Source organism: Rousettus aegyptiacus, unplaced genomic scaffold (genome assembly GCF_014176215.1).
Source record: "Rousettus aegyptiacus isolate mRouAeg1 unplaced genomic scaffold, mRouAeg1.p scaffold_m13_p_15, whole genome shotgun sequence".
Taxonomy (NCBI): Eukaryota; Metazoa; Chordata; class Mammalia; order Chiroptera; family Pteropodidae; genus Rousettus; species Rousettus aegyptiacus.
In genome coordinates this window covers 3804862-3821290 of record NW_023416290.1, presented here as the reverse complement: position 1 = coordinate 3821290, position 16429 = coordinate 3804862, and the positions used below count along the sequence as shown (strand labels likewise).

Here is a 16429-nt window from a genome sequence, read left to right as displayed (position 1 = left end):
TTCAGAAAAGTCATCAGCGCACTTCACTGGTTGATTTCCACGACCAGGGGAGTTTAGTTTGAGCGCAGAAAAACAGTATACTCACATCTCACAACACCTCCCCCGCCAAATCTACTCACTATTCAAAAATTGTAGGAATAATAGCTTTCTGTGACTCAGTGACCGGGCTACCATTATCAAGAGTAGAATTTATCTCCTAGTGATGCTCAAATGCACAGGAAAAATGCATATCTGGGAGAAATAAACCCTCGAGTGACATAGGAAAATAAAACCAATTCTTCAAATAGAAGATGCATTTTAGCTAGAAGGAACAGTTAGCTCTGTACTAGTGGGGATGGAGATATACATAAAGAGTCTCCAAGAAAAATAAAAATCACTTCCAGGAAGTAATTTTAGGTAGAAGAGAATTAACGGTTGAGAGAGAATAGAGCTGGTTTTTAAGATATTTTCGTTTGATTAATGTGCTTCTATCTTTGGAATACAAGGAAATGGTGGCTTTCAGACCAGTATCCCAAATGGAACCGAAAACCGAGGACTATGCTGGAGACCAGCCAGCGTCTGACCACCTTGCAGTAATACTGGTGAAATACGGCCAAATCACTTGAACTGTAAGTATCTGCTTGGAAAATAATCTTAAAGCATCGATCAGTAGCACAAATAAATGCTACTTATTTAACACGAATATATATTGTGCTACTTACTATGTTTTCTTTAGAGAGAAAACACAGACTCTAGATCAAATAAATGATAATGTCGGCAAACCTCACGGATATAAAATATTCTGAATCCTATCATTTAGAACATGCCCCTAGAAAGGAACACTGGGTGATAATTTTCCCAGATTTCATATTCCATGGATACTTTTTTAGATAAGAAGCAGCACTAGTAAAGTAGAGTGTTAGACTTTTTTTCTTGGATGGTCTCCACTCAACAAGTGACAAGAGTTCTTGTCCCTTCCCAAACACATATGGGGAAGTGGAGGTAGCTGTGGCTTAGAGGAATTGTCTAAACAGAGCAAAGTAATCAATACTTTGGTTTTTTAAAAAAATAGAAACTTCTGTTTAAATAAAGTGTTTGCACTGAACAACACTTAACACCAGTTCTTGAAACCTGGGGTAACAAATACTTTAAGCTTGTACATACAGTCAAGACCATCTATAAATTATGTTCCTTTCTCTCAATATTGATTGGTAAAATATTAGATGACTATAATTTCAACTATGAATTACAGTTTTGTGGAGTTGATAACTGTGTCTTATTCGTCTGTGTATTTCTTACAAAAATACACAGTGTGTTTAGCCAGAATTTAATAAAATTTGATTGGCTGTATCACTGACTTAAAAGAATATGTACAAGAGATATAAAACAACTCTAAATTGTATGCATCATAACGGTTTTTACATTTAATAACATTGTGAAATTATCTGAATTTCTTAACAACCATGATTTAAAATTATTGATGTATTTTTAAGGACTCATGTAATTAAAGATAAATATAAAAATCTTTTAAAAAATTCAGGTCTTAAGGTTTTTTTTTAAAATAGTAATTATAGGGGAAAAAAGCATTCTAATCACAGATATCCCTCTACAATGCAAGCAAGTCGTGATAACTTTACTGCTTAAATGGCACCCTTATCTTTCAATGAGGAAACCTGTTCCTACGCAGTGGCCTATTCCTGCTGTTTTCCTCCTTTACACATTCGCCCTAGTTAACAGAAATCCCCAGAAGGGCTGGGGACACTGAGTCTCAGTGACACACGGAAGTGTGCGGATCGAGGGGGCCAGCTGGAGGGCGGCCGACTGTCTTGCTCTGATGTTAAGCCTCATTCCTTAGACTCCAGAGCGTAACTCTGGGAGATTAATTTTCTCACTGAATGGGCATTCATGCACGCGGGGCCTCGCCAATTTTGAGTTAAACAAAAGTGAGACTTAGTCTCCCCGCAGTGTGCTTACACCCCGTGCGAAGGAAAGGCCACTGTCAATACACCAAGAGTCGCCCACGCTGACAGGAGAGAAGGGGCAGGGGACATTTGCCCTGCAGCCCATGGGATCTGAGGGGTCAGCGCCGCCTCCACCCTACGAGGGGCAGCGCAGCGACTCAGCACGCGCGGTCCTGTCGCAGTCACACACAGACCAGACCCCCGCAGCCCTCTTCTGGATGGGGCTGCAGGGCGTTCACGTGCCCAGGCACTGGGGACCAGTCTGCCAATAAAAATGTGACCTGCCATCTTTTTAAACTATATTGCTAAGACCAATCGCTCACACATACACACACACACACACACACACACATGCTTCAAACACACACCTTGCAAAAATTTCATCAATTATTTCATAATTAAGTAGTATAAGTCTGCTTGGGTTACAGAGAGGAGTGACAAAGGGAGAAATTTAATTGTAAAATGGCAATTATTTGGTGGGCTCAGATTCCTAGAGCATTGTAAAGGACAGTATATGTGCAGCACATGAGTTAAGATTAAGCAATCCCCAAATCTTTATTCTATCCTCTGCTCGATGAATTCTTTCAGTAAATATAAAACTCTAGGTTAAATTTCATTTTCTTTCAGAATATTGAACACATGAATCCATCAATCTACCTTCCAACATTGCCGCCGAGACTTCTGAAGCAAGTTTTACTCTTTTTTTTTTAATTTTTTATTTTAGACGAGGCGACCCTTGGTTGACCTCACAGATTGCAAAGACCTTGTCACCTTACAATCCCTTATTTTTTATTTTTTTTACGCTTACGGCACCTGGTTTTCCTAGGTGGTCTCCCATCCAAGTACCAACCAGGCCTGACTCTGCTTAGCTTCCGAGATCAGACGGGATCGGGCGTGTTCAGGGTGGCGTGGCCATAGCAGGTCTTACTCTTAATATTACATGTGTGTTTCTTTAGTTCTTCTCTTTTCGTTGAGTGAGTAGAGCCATAAATTTGTTCCTAAATGTTGTTTCCAACTTCACAATGATATCTTAATTGAATCCATTCTCTTGGGCACATGCTGGGTCTTTCTGTAGAGAATTTCAGGCTCTTTCTCTGGGAAAACCACCCCTCTGATTCCTCCTTCCATCTTTTCTAGGCTCTGTCCTTCCGAAACTCACAGCATTCACAGGGTGCATCCCTCGAATGGGCCTTCCGATTTCCTCCCCTCTCATCCATCCGTTTGTCTTTTTGTTTGATTTCTTTAAAGATTTTCCAAATTAATTTCCCAGACCTTACTGTGTTTTCTGTTTCTTCTCTGACGCATTTAGAATGTTTTTATGAAGCGGAGGGGGTTGCCTAGAAGCGTTGGTGTCCAGGGCGAGGGGCCGAGCTCATGAGACAGATTTGTCTTTATTTCTTCAGGTTCCATGAGAAGTGCTTGGCTCATCACAGAGTCTCAACAACGAAATGGTTGTGGGATAAATAAACAAGCAATCAGGCCCCTGACAGTTCTTTCCCACTTCATCATTGGCAAGCTGCGCCCTCTATTGGTCTGTTTCTAACTAGCAATTTCGGATTCCATTTCCTCTGCCCCAGACAGCTCTGACCTTTCATTCTACCAAGATAATGAATCTCTACTTTTTGTTAACTGCACGCTGTTTGATCCTTGTGACTGTTCCCTAATCATAAATACAATGTACACACACACACACACACACACACACACACACACACACACACGCATGCATCAACTTCGGTTAACTAAAACTTTTAAACTATTTCATATACAGAAATTATTATCCAGGTAGAAAACAACTAAGGAGAGATAAAAGAACTGAGCTCTCTAGTAATTGAAATCCACTAAAAATCCATCTCAATTTATAATATTTTTGCTGGATCTTAACGATATACTTATAGCAAATATACCAGGAAAAGCAGTAGCATGGCGGTTCGGTATACTGAGGTCTTCTTGGAATAAATTTCAAAATAATTTCTTATATCATGTATCAGACATCCAGCTATCCACATTAGTTCATTAAGATGTGAACTAATTTTATATAATTTTACTCATTAAGCAGGGATCACATGAAGAATTTTCTTATGACATGGAACAGTGCAAAATATCTTGATTCTGATTACAGAGAAGCTTTCGAGCCTTGCTATACAGTTATTTCATTTTGTAAAAAAAAGAGTTTAAAAGTAAGTCTTCTAAATTCTAGATTTCTATACCTTTAAATCAGTCGGGTAACAGCCAGATCTTCTAAAACCTTGACTTCGTTTGCAAATTCACTGGTTCGAAAAGCTCATTTTCCATTCCTCTCGTTAAATAAAAGCAGCCCGTAGGCAGTGATTTCATCGTCTCCGGTGAAATTGTTTATCTACAAAACGAAACGAAAAGAGTACAAATTAGAAACACTGATACATCTTCTGACATTATTCATTTAGAAGCTCGTTCTCAAGTTATCGTTAGATTTACCGCATAAAAATCAGAAATGATTTGTTTGGAGAGCTACAGCTATTTCTAGACTCAAAATGTTTGGACAACTGTAGATAAAGTTTCATCATCAGACTGAACTAAACATGCTATAATTACATATAAATCAGGGTGATTTTTGCTCCATGAACCTAAGTTATTCTTCTTCTCAGGCTGAACATCCGCGATACCTAAAATTATACAAGTGTATTTATCAGCCAAGAATGTTAAAAGTGATGGTTGGAAATAAGAATAAAGACTGATTGGATGAAGCCATGTTCCTGTCATGCGACCGTCTCCATCTTTCTTCTTGTTTCACAGGCCGCCCTCGTCCTTCCACAAAACCTTGTGTTTCCCCATCCGTTACTGCTCATCACGCTTGAAATTACTAGTTAGACGTTTATTTCCTCCAATAAACAATAGGTTCACTAGGCCGGGGGACTCTGCTATCTTGTTTTCTTCTGTATTTCTAGTATTACCACACTAAGAATCAATATTTTTTTGAATGAATTAATTAATGATAAATGAAGGAAGGAGGGGAAAGTAACTTCTCAGGCTGGTAACTGAATCAGGGAACAGAAGCTGGAACGTGTGAATTGACCCTGTGCTCTCCAAACATTTTCCGCGGCAGCAGTTTGCCGGAAATTTGGTAAGCAAAACGTTATGTGCATGAAGTTAGCAAACAGTAAAGAACGTTGTTGGCACAGGCGACTGTAAAGGTGGGTTTCAGCTTACCCAGGGCCTAGGAAAAGTGAGAAAGTAAAATAACGTTCATATTCTGGACTTCGCTATCTAAGAAACAGGATTTAAGAATTCATCAGTATACTGATTTTTTATGATTTCTAGACTAACTGGCATCATAATTCACTCAAATGACATGGGATGCAGACTCCTCATAAAATTTACCATGTTCATCAAATGAAGAATGACAATGAAATTTGCATTTACCTCCCCAGTCTGTTGAAATTTTATTCTATGGTAAAGATGGGATTGACATTTTTGATAACTTTTTTTTTTCCAGAATAAAAACTGTTCACTAATTTTGCATTTGTGTTCTTCTTAGAATGATTTCCTAATGTTTTCTTTGCAAATGTTAAGATATTTTACGTAATGTTTCCCCGTAGGCATACAACAGAACTGGAATGCCACAAAGCAGTGTTTCAGACATAATCTAAAATATGTTCTCATGTGCAACAGCAGAGCCCAATGATTCATGAAATTGCTCAGCACCGGGTATGTCCTTTCTTACAGAACTAATGGTTTGTATGAGACGTTTTTCTTCAAACTTTGTAATCAAAGTATAAACTCCACTCAGTATGGCAGCATTCACATTACAATGAAATTCTTACTCATGGGAAAGGCTTTAATTAAGTGTATTTAGAAGTCTGGAAATCAGCAGCATAGCATGGCAAACAATTTAAATACTTCTCTTCTCACTTGGGTTGGAATAAAACAAAAAACATAGAGGAAAAAAACAGGAGGGAGGTCCTTCTTCAGCCTGTCAAGAAAACTATTAATGTATCTGCATCTGCCCTGGCAAACTCAGCGTCCCTGGTCTAGAACAACTATCCATTCCCCACCAAAGGCTGCTGCTGTCACTGCGTCACTCACTGTCAGGATTCTAGTTTTGAAATGATCTCCAATTGATCCATTGGCCAATTGATTGATTGATTAGATTCCCCTTTTAAGAGAGATCATGCAGTATTTGTCTTTCTCTTGTCTGACTTAATCACTTAGCATAATGCCCTTGAGGTCCATCCATGTTTTCACGAATCCCAAGATTTCATTCTATTTTATGGTTGAATAATATTCCACTTAGTGCATACACACCACATCTGTATCCCTTCATTCATCGATGGACACTTAGGCTGTTTCCATGTCTTTATTATTGTAAATAATGCTGCAATAAACATAGTGGTGTAGTTATCTTTTCGAATTAGTGTTTTCATTTTCTTTGTATAAAAACCCAGAAGTAGAATTGCTGGTTTATATCTTATTTTTAATTTTATATCTATTTTTAATTTTGTGAGACATCCTAAATTGGCTGCACCAATTTACATTTCCACTGGCAGTGCATGAGGGTTCCCTTTTCTAAACATTCTTGCCAACATTTGGTAAAGATTATATTGCATCCATATATTGCTTTGGGTAGTGTAGACATTTTAACAATATGAACTTTTCCAGTCCATTAGCAGAGAATATCTCAATTTAATTGTGCATTCTTCTACTTCTTTCATTAATGTCTTATACTTTTTAATATACAATTATTTCACTTTCTTGGTTAAATTTATTCCTGGGAATTTAATTCTTCGTGACGGAATTGTAAATGAAATTACTTTCTTAATTTTTTTCTTATACATCATTACTGGTGTTTAGAAATGCACCCGATTTTTGTGTATTGATTTCATATCCTGCAACCTTGCTGAATTTGTTGAATAGTTCTAGCAGTTTTTCTTCTTTCTTTTTTGTGGAGTCTTTAGGGTTCTCTCTATATACTATCACATCATCTGCAAAGAGTAACAATTGTATTTCCTTTTCAATTGAGATACTTCTTAATGATTTTTCTTGCCCAATTGCTCTGGCTAGAACTTGCAATACTACATTCAATAAAAGCAGAAGGGTGGGCGTTCTTGTCCTGTTTCTGGTCTTAGAGGAAAGGCTTTCAGCTTTCACCATTGACTATGATGTTAGCTATGAGCTTGTCCTAGATGGTCTTTATTATGTTGAGGTACGTTCCAGCTATATCCACTTGGTTGAGAGTTTGTTTAATCACAAATGAATGTTGAATTTTGTCAAATTCTTTTCCTCCATCTATTAAGATGCTCATAAATTTTTGTCTCTTTTGTTGTTGTCATTGTTAATTGAGTAATTTGTGTATATTGAACCATTTTTGCATCCCTGGAATAAAACCAACTTGATCAGGGTGTATGGTCCTTTTAATGTATGTCAAATTCAGTTTGCTAATATTTTGCTGAGAATTTTTGCATCTACGTTCTTCAGGGTCATTGGCCTATAATTTTCTTGGAGCATCCTTGTCTGCTTTTGGCACCTGGGTAATGATGGCCTCATAAAATTATTTGAAAGCATTCCCTCCCTTCTCTATTTTGGGAGAGTTTGAAAAGGATTAGTATTAATTCTTCTGTGGATGTTTGGTCAGATTTACCAATGAAGCTGTTTAGTCCTGGACTTTTGTTTCTTGGGAGGTTTTTGATTCCTGATTCAATCTACTTTCATCATGATTCATGTTTCTAGGAATTTATCCATTTATTTTAGGTTGTCCCATTCATTGATGTATAACTGTTGATATATAATTGTTAGGTTGTCCAGTTTTCTGATGTGTAATTGTTCATAATTCTTTGTATTTCTGTGATATCAGTGATAACATATTTCTTCTATTTCTGATTTTATTGGAGTCCTTTTTCCTTTTTTCCTTAGTGACATTGCTAAAGGTTGGTCAGTTTCGTTCATCTTTTCAAAGAATCAGCTCTTAGTTTCTATTTTTTTTTATTCTCTTTTTATACTCTATTTCCTTTATTTCTGCTTAGATTTTTATTTCCTTCCTTTTACAACCTTGGGGCTTCATTCGTCCTTCTTTTTCTAGTTCCTTAAGGTAGATAGTTCGGTTGTTTATTTGAGACTTTTCTTATTTCTTGGGGTAGGCAACTCACTATGAACTCCCTTCATAGAATTGTTTTTGCTGCATCCATAAATTTTATGTAACTTTTCCACTTTAATTTCTCTCAAGGTATTTTTTTTTATTTCTCTTCTCCTTTCTTTGTCGATCCATTTGTCGTTTAGTAATATGTTTTTTAATCTCCACACACTCGTGAATTTTCCAGTTTTCATCGGGTAATTCATTTCTAGTTTCATACCATTGTGTTTGGAAAAGATACTTGACATGATCTCAATCCTCGTAAATTTATTAAGATTTGTTTTGAGGCCTAACATATGATCTACCTTGTTCCATGTGCACCTAGGAAAGATGTGTATTCTTTTGCTTCTGGATGGAATGTTCTTTAAATATCTAAATCCATATATTCTAATGTGTCATTTGAGGCTGATGTTTCCTTAATTTTAAATTTTTTTAAATTTTCAATTACAGTTGATATTCAATGTTATATTAGCTTTGCACACACAGCCTAGCGTTAGAGAGTCATGTAACTGACAAAGTTATCCCCCAATAAGTCTTGCACCCATCCACCTGACACCATGTACAGTTATTAAGATATCACTGACTATATTCCCTAAGTTGTACTTTACATCCCCATAACTATTCAAAACTGCTAATTTGTACTTTTTAATCTCTTCATCTTTTAAAACAATATTTTAAAAATAACTATATACCTATCAACAATTACTTTAAATGTAAATAGATTAAATATTCCAATCAAAAGGTAAATAGATAAAGAAGTGGTAAATATATATGATGGGATATTATTATTTGGCCATAGGGAAAAAAAAATGATGTCTTATAATTTGTGACAATATGGATGGACCTAGAGAGTATTGTACTGAGTGAAATAGGTTGGACAGAGAAAGACAAATACCATATGATCTCATTTATATGTGGAATCTAAAAAACAATATTCCCTTTTTGATTTTCTGTCTGGATGGTCTATTCATGGATATAAAAGAGGGACTTAAAGTCTATTATTCTATTTTTATCTATTTCTACCTTTAGGTCTGTTAATATATGCTTTATATATTTAGGTGACCTATTTGGAGTGCATATATATATATATATATTTATAAATATCATGTCTTGTCGGAAAGACTCTTTTATCATTTTATAATGTCTTTCTCTGTCTTTTATTCCAGTCTTTGTCCTAAAGCCTTTTTTGTCTGCTATAACTATAGCTACTCCGGCTTTACTTTGGTTTTTGTTTGCAGGCGATATCTTTTTCCACACCTTCAGCGTTAGGGTGTGTGTCTTTGTGAAATGAGTCTCTCATCAGTGGAATATAGATGGGTCTTGTTTTTTCTAATCCAGTCAGTCTCCCTATGTCTTTTGATTGGATTGCTTAGTCCATTTATGTGTAAAGTAATTATCAATAGATATGTCCTTATTGTCATTTCGTTGATTGTGTTCTGGCTATTTTTGTGCCTCCTCCCTGTTTCTGTATTCTTCTCTTGCTCTCTTCCTTTATCATTGGGTGACTTTCTTCAGTGGTGGCATGCTTACACTCCTATCTCTTTTGTGCATTTACTATAAGTTTTTGCTTTGTGGCTACCGTGATGATTACATAACACATGGGGATTACATAATAATCAGTTAATTCTGAACATACGTTTATTGCAAGTAGTTAGAACTCATAAAAATCTTGGCGCAATAGATTACTATGTACTTTTATATTATCTAAATGTCCTCTATCTTGATAGAAGGACAAGTTTAGCTCTTGTGACTGGCACGGTGCATGGACACGCATTCTATAAACAGTTAGGCTCTGACAGTCAAAACGAGTAACTGAGAAGAGCCCAGTCCAAATTATGAATGCTGGAGACGCCCCAGTGACCTGGAGAAGGCGTGAACGTAAGCATGGAGGTTCTCATATTGCATTATCCTTCATCTGCTTTTAGACACCAGGTATCGATAAAGCCACAGGTGTTCGCTGTCCCGCTAGGCTGTCACTAGAGAGTTTTCTGCCTTTTTGGGCTTTTCAGTTTCTATAATAACATTATTCAAAAGATGAACCAATTTCAATTTTAGTAACTAGGAAGGGCTTAAATATGGACAATTTAAAATATTCTTTCTAAAATAACACCTTTTATGACAAATCTATTCTTGGAGTTTTAGGGTCTGATAAGTGACAATTTGGACCATTATCACTCATTGCAAAGTGGTCAAAGGCAAAGTCTAGTCTAACTTTTAATAATTCTCCCATTAAAAACCCAAATGTAATCATGTCAATCCCAGAGACAGAACACATAAACAGGGCAATCTGTTTAAAATAGTATTCTTGCTGAGAAACACAAGAAGGAAAAAAAAAATCTCTACTGGAAGAAAAAGGCGAATAGCAAAAATAATGAGCTTTCAAGTTAGAGACAGACAAAAACTTTTTAAATAACTACTTATATACAGTGTCGATGGGCTATAATTCAGAATAAAACCAAATAAAAGTCATAATTATTGTATTGTTGTTGTCAGTGATAATTTTTTTAAAACACGCTCTTTTTCAAATTAAAATCCGAGAACATGTATTTACTGATACGGCTGACACGTGGTATTTCACTGGCCTTCTCATCGTTATAATTACTATCAAATTCATGTGGTCAAAAACATCAGAGCGACTATGAACTGAGATGCGCCAGGTTAAAGGCGGGTGAGCCGGCAAGCCCCCTGAGTGACAGCCGATCGGGGCCGGAGCTCCTCATGTCACCGCATGCCGGCCGGGCTGATTCTGGCAAGATGGGCCCCTTCCCTTTCACTGTCCCACACTTATGGCATGGCGCACGTTCCAAGACAGGTGAGGTCATAGGTCGCTGGGCTACACCGCCGCTGTCGCCAGCATTACTTTCCTTCTGCTGTTTTTATACCCGTCTTGAACGTGAGCCTCCCGGGGGCGGGGACAGGGACTGCGTGGCTTATGTCATTGTCTCGTCTCCATTGCCTGACACAGCGGCTGGAGCGTGAAAGGCGCTGAGCGAAGGTTTGCTGGACGGACAGACAAAGGTTGGTACGCCTATGCCTTTCAAGCGCGTATAACGATGTTTCAATAAAATAGCAAAGACAGAGAACCGGAAGGTCCTTAGTAGATATTCGTTCTAATCTACTCAGATGCAAACCTCCACAACAGCAGCAGCGGGCCCACCTGCACGTCAGCACCAGGCTCAGTGCGACGCGGACGGTAGGACTTTCCACGCCAGCGTCGAAGCACGCGTGATTATCTCCCTTTCACCGACGGGACAATGAGGCGTAGGAAGTTCAAGACACACGCCAACGGCCCACGGCTAGAGAGTGATGAAGCCAGGACTCTAACTGACGCTGGAAACGCTCGCACATCAGCTCGGATGAAGTGACGGCGGACTTCGCGGTGGCGGGGGCTGAAGCCCAGGGCCGGCATGGCAGCTGCGCTCCGCAGGGTTCTTAGCAAGCCAGGTCACTGCTCCGCCAGCCGTGAGCAGTGGCTGTCATCCTCCGATTCCAAGGCGGGTGCTCTCTCCCGGGGAGCGCGACGCAGGGCGAGGCGAGCCGGAGCGGCGACGCACCCGGGGCACTGTGTCTTACGGACGGCTCTGCTCGCTGGCCCGCTCGCCTCCCACGCGTCACTGGCCGCCATGGAGTCACTGTCACGGGTTGAATCGCGCCCCTCGAAATTCGTATGTCGAAGTTCTAACACTCCATACCTCAGAATATAAATAGAGCCATCGAAAAGGTCATTCTTAGGCTAAAATTCTGAAAAAGGGGCGAAATGTTTATTCCAGGACAACAGGCAGTCTCTGCCGAAGTGTGCTGCACCCTGAGAGAGGGTCGCAATACTCGACATTTTGTTGTATCTGTCACTATTAATTACGAAGAGTATATTGCGCTGAGGGGGCCAAAGTTTTGCTACCCAGATATGCCTTTTGGGGCATTGATTTTAAGCTGGTGATTAAGTAACAAAAGCCTCAAAGAGAACCTTTGACCCTCCCCCCCTCACCTGCCTGAAGGAATTCAGGTAGCAACACCTGCTTAGAGGAAGGGAGCGTCCCCTCGGCTTCATTATAAAAACCGATCGTGGCAGAAAGGGAGGATCTAGCGGAGCCTGTGCTGGGCTTCCATCCGCGTCCCATGGAGTCCGGGCGGCCCGGCGAGCACTTGTTCCCCGCACGCGCGCGCCTTCTTGTCTCCCTGTGAGCTGTCTGCTCCTCCTTCGAAATCCAGACCCCTGAACCCTTCCTCTTTGTTCAGAATGGCACGTCGACCTCAACGGCCCAGCGCGCCTCCGCGCCTCATGGCCTCGTGACACTTGCACTTGCGCGTCTGCAGTACGCTCTGGACACTTCCTCCTTCAACCTGTCTCGGATGAATTTGATTATGAGCCCAGCCAGGAGAACTTAGAAAGTGGGAGACAAGCTATTTTTGACCTTCACAGCACATCATATTTTGAACCACCTAGAAATAAAAAATGCTAGCGATTTAATTATGATAAGCCACCTACTGGAAGGTACATCCTTATGTCGGAGAAGATACAAAGCAAAATGGGCATCTTAGAACCAATGAAATATAGCAAATGATCTATAGACAAGTAAATTATAAGTACAGAAAAAAATAGTTTACTTGGGTTCCAAGTCGATAGTTTATTGTTTTATACTCTAGCTTATATAAAACAAAATGACTCATCTTTTACAGGATTAAGAAAACTATATATGTCATTATCAGACACAGAGGCTATGAAAATGTCAATACGGATATGTACCTGTTCTTTGATTAACCTTTTTCGAAAGACGTCCGCAATATTAGTGGATGTGGACTCAGCAGTATCACATATTCCCTTTGAATCAAAGTAAAATGTAATACCAGTCATGCTTATTCTGGAAAAGAAAGATAATTTGGGGTGGTAGCTTCATGAAAGAAATGTACTGTCCCTTTCTCCACCAAGTAAAAAACAATAATACTGCTTCAATTTGGAATAATAAAAACAAATGATCCAATATGTGAGATTATAAAAACTGTAAAATCATCAAATATAGTAATAATTAATTTCCTTGTTAAAAAAAAATGTTGGCTTTTATTTTCCTTTTCTCTACAAAACTCAGTCCCATTTACTTGAATTATTCTTCTCATTATGTAGTGGCTAAACTTCTTTAGAAGCAACTGGGATTTATCTCCTTAGGCTCAAAGGAAAGTTTTAATTGTATGTTGCCATGACGAATTGAAATATTGACACATATTACTAGGTAATTCTACAACTTTCTAATTTTAGAGGGCCTTATCAAGAAAGCCACTTTATTTAGATATAGCTGGGATCTAAAAAAATGCAAAGCATCCATTTCACAATTAGAAACAATGCAAGGGTCAGTTTACTTATCTGGCAAGGGCCAGGGAAAGGAACCCAGGACCTCCCACTGTGCAAATTTTGATCATTTTACATTTGTGAACCCATAACTGAGATAAATTCAGCAACCGAACTGTGAAACAGCACCAGTATTAATATTAATACTAACAATTATTGTTGTATTTAGAGCGTATTTACAGAACATAATAAAAACAATCTGGAATTCAATTACCTCAATAAGCAGCTAAAACATTTGTAAAGATCTGAGCTAATGCAAAGAAGAAATTGTTTAGAGGCTAAAGGTGGCATTTGGGAGGCAAGGAGCAAGGCTTCTCGCAAGGACAGCTGGAGAGTGTGGCTTTAAGCAGAGCAGCCTCTGGGGAGAGTCGTTCCTAACTCATTCTAATAACTTAAATTAATTTAAATATTCGTTAAGCAAGTAGGAGGAGAATGCAAAAGCAGGAACACGAATCCAGAACAACTTAAGAGCTCTACACAAGAGGTCCGTCTTCAGCAGAAATCCATTTACGAGAAAAAATTGTAAATCATAAAATTATTATCAAAGTTTGGATCCATTAGACTTTAAGGAATCAACAAAAGTAATAAAGCAGTTGTCTTCCCCAAAATTTTTATTACTAAACTCAGTTTTAAAAATACCTAACAAGGAGAAGGGAGGAGAGGGGAGGAAAGAAAGAGCTTAGAGCAGAACGCCGCCACCTTATTTTAAAGCAAATAATTAAAGGAAAGCAAGAATCGGCGGCTAAAGAAACAAGATAAAGAGCACGTCTTGGAAACAAAAGCGGCGGAGCAGTTCGAAGGGCAGAGTTTAACAGGTTCACACACGGCGACGATGACATTTAACATAGATAGTGACGTGAGTCCATCACTTACTGGGAAAGAGGTCAGCGGCGATTTGGGAAAGGTTTGGCGGAACGGAAGGGGAAGGAATGAGAGGAGAGAAACGGAGTGAGGAGGCACGGTCTGTTCTTTCCGGCAGCTTGACGCCGAAGGAAAGAGTAAGGATGGGCCGGACCTCGGGAAGGGGTTTTGGTCAGAAGGGATGCTGTAAAGGTTCTGGCTGTGCATCCCCTTACCCCCTCCTCATTCCTCTACCCCCCACCACGCACACACACACACACGTGCCCTCACTCACAGCCCAGAAGCTCCCCCACTTCGAGCGGCAGAGGGACCATTGGCTGGGAACCTTCTCGGCTCAGTACAACCTGCCCCCCACATCCCAAAACCCCACACGTCTGACCTTCTGCCTTGCTGTCGCAGAAGTGATAAACCTTCCCAACGAAATGAAAAAAATAAGCAGGTGGGATTGCACCAAACTAAAAATTCGCTGCGTAGAAGACAGTTACCTTAGAGAGTCACCCAAGTCTCAGCTGAGTTTAAGGGAATAAAAGGAACGTTTTGGTCAGCATTGCATTTTGCCATGGCAGAGTCTGGTCTAATGCAAATTCTCACTCTCCCGACCATTGCAAATTCCAATTTGATCTCTTTCAACTCTGGTTATTGTTTTGTATCTTCTTATTCTTTGGTCACTTTTTTGGATAGACATTTTATCCTTTCTTATTTTATATTCTGTACGCAATGATTTCAATACCTGATGTCTCGAGGTTTAAATTTGTTTGTTGTTGTTTCCTCCTGAATGTATTTGACGTTTTTTTAGTTGTATATTCACATTCGATTGAATTTCATCTGTGGAAGAATATGAGGGACCTGGGTTAAGGACAATTCCCTCCAGAGAGGATTTGCACAGGCCACTGCAGCAGACAGGACATCTGAACAAACGGAGGCTCCTGTGACTGACCCTCTCGGCTTCCGGTTTCCCCGACCCCCCAGGTAGAAGAATAAAGCAGAAGCCCTGACAGTGTGCGGCAAGCCTAGGGCACACATTCCAGGGATGCATTTTACCGCCACCCTCGTCACCTGTCAGCGAGGCTGAAACAGACAGATTTTCACGTCTGTTTCCATATCTGGCCGGCGGATTTTCCCAGCCCGCCCTTTCCCTGAGAGAATACGCCTTCGGAGAAGCAGGATTTTATGGAAATTCTACTGACTTCCTCCACTTCCATAGGCCCAAGACCTAACATCCTGATCCCCACTTAGCCTAAAATTCCGGGTTGGTAGGTCACCGCGTTTTCCCTCCCCCGGCCCCCAGAGATGCTCTGGACTTCATACTGGCCTACATTTCTGATGACAATTTTAAATGCTTCTGCGTTGTTAGGGAAAGAGGAAGAACCTGACAATTTCCTTTACTTTCCCGAGAAATCAGCTATGAATTTTAAAATGTATTTATTTTAGCTTGGTTCATGCATATGTGTTTTTCAGAGGAAGCACTTGAAAGAAACAAAATTTTATATGTTTTCACACACAGCTATATTCCCACCCCTTAGTACTGTGTGAACATAAAAATATTTAATAAAGTTACAGAACTGTTAATATTTTTTTAAAAACAACAACATAAAAATAAGACATAATAAATGTTTTTAAAAATTCCTAGTCTATGGCCATGCCACCCTGAACGAGCCCAATCCCGTCTGATCCCGGAAGCTAAGAGAGGTCAGACCTGGCTAGTACTTGGATGGGAGACCACCTGGGAAGACCAGGTGCTGTAGGAGTAAAAAATAAATAAATAAGAGATTGTAAGATAACAAAGTCCTCGCAATTTGCAAGGTCAACCAAGGATTGTCTCGCCTAAAAAAAAAAAAAAAAAAATCCTAAATATTTGAAACGTATAGAAAAATAAGGAGAGTAAAATAAGACAAACAGCCAAGTTCTGACCGCCCGGGTATTATAAATGTTGACATTCTTCCAAATGTGTTTCAATCTTCTTTTATAGTTGTGCGGTGTTACCAAAACAAACAACTCCCAATTAGAGTTCATTGAAGAGTGGAGGAATTATTTATGCATTCTTTTAATTATCATACACTGATTCAAAATAAAAAATTTTATACAATGCTCATCACTACAGATTTAAATAATATATTTTAGGTCAGTACTGAAACTATTCCTTTCAAAATAAAATCTTCCTATGGCTGGGTTATTGGCGAT

The 16429-nt window shown here is 39.2% G+C and overlaps 2 pseudogenes; one reads left to right on the top strand and one right to left on the bottom strand.

Annotated features, from left to right (window-relative positions):
• Positions 1-2741: 2741 nt before the first annotated feature.
• LOC118612119 lies at positions 2742-2859 on the bottom strand (annotated as a pseudogene).
• A 13018-nt stretch (positions 2860-15877) lies between these two features.
• On the top strand, positions 15878-15996 carry LOC118612283 (annotated as a pseudogene).
• The last annotated feature ends 433 nt before the right edge of the window (positions 15997-16429 follow it).